The sequence below is a fragment of the Otolemur garnettii genome, unplaced genomic scaffold (genome assembly GCF_000181295.1).
Source record: "Otolemur garnettii isolate 467f Iridium unplaced genomic scaffold, OtoGar3 scaffold00010, whole genome shotgun sequence".
Lineage (NCBI taxonomy): Eukaryota > Metazoa > Chordata > Mammalia > Primates > Galagidae > Otolemur > Otolemur garnettii.
The window spans coordinates 28,180,489-28,184,471 of NW_003852405.1; the positions used below are offsets into that span (position 1 = coordinate 28,180,489).

The following is a 3,983-nucleotide window of genomic DNA, read 5'->3' on the forward strand; positions in this document are numbered from 1 at the left end:
CTTTGCTAAGAAGAATATTTTCCAGCTCCATCCATGTAAACATGAAGGAGGTAAAGTCTCCATCTTTCTTTAAGGCTGCATAATCACAGATGGCACAATTAGCTTAGAGTAACTCTAAGGTCATAACTAAAAGTGGTGGCACTGAGATCTGTGTCCCCAGACTGTACTCTGAATAGCTACACTATTCTCAAGGGAAGGTCTGATTTGGGACTGTGCACATAAAGCTAAAATAGTTCCTTTCATACAGTCCAATTGCCTCCGTCTCCTTCACATCACAGACAGCCACACTCTATTTCAGCATTCCATAGTCTGCATTTTATTTGGCTACTTAGTAACTGAAGAGGGGTGAGAAGAACCACCTCCCTGTCTACATCAAACCACAACGGTACCCTCCCCTGTCACATTAGCACTCTCATGCCCAGGACATAGAACACACAGGATGACAGGTTTACACAAGCTCTGAAAGGTGTATTTACAAGTATCAAAAGGCAAACTTCTCCTTTGGGGTGAAGTCCTCTCTGAATACAGATAAATGACATTGTTATACCAGGTAAAATTGGTGTGGCTATAAATGTCTTCCAAAGTAAATATAAGTGGAATTCATTTTGTATATCTCTTATGAGGATAAGTCTAAGCAAATGGATTAAAATTGGCAACCCAGAGAGATTAGGGATACATATCTTGAATTATTCTTCAAATGTTTTCAGGCTTAATAAAAAGCCCAAAACATTTAAGCCAGATTTTCTGATTGATTTACACTCAAATCATTCAAGTAATGTTTTCTAAGTGCCTCCTCCGTGTCCATATCTTTGGGCATTTTTATAACTCTTTCTCCTTAAGAACAGGAAGTATGTTTTCCCAAGAGTAAACGAACTTAAAATAACAAGTACTCAGACCACCATGCAAAACCAAAGCAAGAGATTTTTGTGTAAATTCTCAACATACCAGTGTTGCTTTTTAATCAATTGACCTGTACTCAGCCAATTAATTATACACCACACTCCCAAGCAGGGAGATGGTATTATATTCAGATGAGTTCATTTTCATATATATAGCCCACCATAGTTGTCAAATCACACGCTACACCTACGTGTAGTACACTTTATACGTAGACAATATATGAACAAATGGATTCCTACAAGAAAGTCCTCAGATACTTTCTGCAGGCAATAGACTTTGAAACTGAGGTCTGCACACGGGAAGCTTTCTGGGGATAGGAGGAGGATTGGGGAGGAGGGGAACAGCAGAGCAGATGCAGGGAAAGTCCTTGGCAGGTGCCTCAGCAAGCTCTGAAGTCCCAGTGGCCCTTCAGCAATGTCCCTTGGATCCCCACATCTGCATGTCACTGCACCCAGACTGACCCCAGCCACAGGGACAGAACCCAGACAAGGCAATTTCTCCAGTTGGAGGAAATTTCCCTGAGCAAGACTCACCTCAAAGGAAGATCTGGGCAGGGTACACAGTGCCCACTAAACAGGCCTGTCGGATTTTTCTGAGAATTAATCTTCCACGAGTATAAAACCTACTTAGCCTTTAGTCTGCTTCACAACACAAACCGAGGCATCTGCAGCTGGTAAAGACATAACGTAAGCAAACCCATCTTTCAGGCGAATTCCAACATCTACCATAAAGGTTTCGTTTTATGAGCATGACATGCACGTTCATGTCATCCCTTGCGTAACTTCTAGAAGTCTTCACTCAAAGCAGTTTTCTCCTCTTGTCCCTGACATGGTTCCCTCAAAGATAAAGCACTAGTTAAAAAAAATAAATATACTATTAATAAATTGTGTGATTATAGAGAAAAAAGACAGTGCTAAAGGCTCCAGGGCAAAATTAATCCACGTTTCTGTTGCCTGATAGTATCCTGTGCTTTCAATACCTCCTATTCAGACTTGGCTTATTAGTATTCATTCAACAAACACTGAGTAGTGGCCAACTATTTTTAGAAACTAAAATGCAAACTAACAACACAGAAGCAAGCCACCAAGGAGCAGAGAGACAACAGAGAAAGAGACAAATAAAGAAAAATCATCCTGTGGTATGTGTACACCATGGAATATTATGCAGCCTTAAAAAAGATGAAGACTTTACCTCTTTCATGTTTACATGGATGGAGCTGGAACGTATTCTTCTTAGCAAAGTATCTCAAGAATGTAAGAAAAAGTGTCCAATTTACTCAACTCTACTATGAAACCAATATTTAAGCCCCCGCACTTCCATATGAAAGCTATAACCCAACTACAGCCCAAGATGAAGGGGAAAGAGGAGGGGGAGGAGAGGGGAGGGGAGAGATGGGTGGAGGGAGGGTAATGGGTCAGACCACAACTATGGTGCGTTTTACAAGGGTACATGTCAAATCTCCTAAGTGTAGAATATTAATGTCTTAACACAATAATTAAGAAAGTACAGAGAAGGCTATGTTAACCAGTTTGATGTAAGTATTTCAAATTGTATATAAAACTACATGGTACCCCATCATAATGTGTGCATTAATGTACACAGCTATGATTTAATAAAAAAAGAAAAGAAAAATCATCATCATATCATAAAATAAAATGCTAAGTCTAGATTACCCATGAAATTCCTCTAGATGCTGACAAAACTCCTAAATTCTAGCCCAGGTTTCCAACCTGAAAATGTCTAAGATTCTCTAGGACTCCACTCCCAACTGATGTTCTCAGGAAACTGCTAACCAAAGCTTGCCCCCTCTCAGAACTCTGTAATACAAATCACAATTAGAAGTATTAAAAGTACTCTTGGGACTACGAAAGAGGTCCTGAGTTCCTGGGCAGAATGAATCCAAATCAGATATGAGTGCAGTCATTAACAGGGCTCTCCTTCACATGAGGTTCATTTATCCACCCCCACTATGTGCCAGGCACTGGTCTAGGAACTGAGGATACAGCAGTCAACATGGTTCCCTCTTCCAAGGAGATTACATGCTAGAGGCAAAAGCCAAATAACCAAATAAAAAGGAACATACACTGTGTTATCAGATACGACTAAGTGCTATGAGAGAAATCAGGCAGAAGAAGGGAAGGGAATAGAAGAGAAAGGTGCTTTTCAAGATAGCCCAAATGGAGGAGAAGCTATTGGAGGGATCAAAAAGCATTAGGGAGAGAGAGCCAAGGGTGTCAGGGAGAGAGTGTTCCAGGCAAGAGAATGACAAAGACCAGGGACAAGAATGTGCTCCCAGATCTCCCAAGACAGCCCTTCTGCCAGCTGCAGCCATTGACCCATGCCACCTACTTCATGCCCACCCAAACGGGAGGAAGAAGCCTGAATCCCCATTATTTAATCTACCTAAACATATCTCTAAGGTGTGGACATGAACGGTGAGCTGTGGGGGTCTAAGTTGTGCCAGAACTTCACAGAAGTAGACCCAGGTGACATCAGGTCCCGTATCCAGACAACTTCAATGCTGCTTCCAGATTCTAAACAAAGGGACACATCCCACATAAGCTAAAACAATTTATGGCAACATTGCCTCCAAAGTCACCAGAGATCCAAGAATAAACCTGAAAGCCCTACATTCCAAGATCCAGTGTAACAATATAAAAGAGTCCATTGTGTTTTAGAATGCCACCCTTTGCAAGCCCTCTTATTGGGTATAATCAGATCCAGAGCAGGATTGGTTAATTTTTTTTTAATTTGAGTAATAATTTAACAATTATGTATGTGCACATGTGTATGTGTGTGTATGTATATATACACTAGGTACACATATATATAAGTATGTACAGAAACACACATACTATATATACTTGTGGACATACTTATACATGTACACACTTATACATTTACATGTTGATCAATTTTCCACATTTTCTTATCACCTAAATACAAATCTCCATCCATTCATCATCCTCTGGGTGTTGAGGCATGCACTTAAGACACACACACAGATTCCTATTCCCCCATTCCTGAACATGACAGTGAAGGTCAGCCTTTCAAAGAGGACAATCTTCACCATATCCAAATGT

General features: G+C 40.5%; 1 protein-coding gene across 1 annotated transcript in view; it reads right to left on the bottom strand.

Annotated features, from left to right (window-relative positions):
- PTGFR (prostaglandin F receptor) overlaps positions 1-3,983 on the bottom strand; it is a 29,200-nt gene that overhangs the window by 20,173 nt on the left and 5,044 nt on the right. The gene's annotated exons all lie outside the window — the stretch shown is intronic.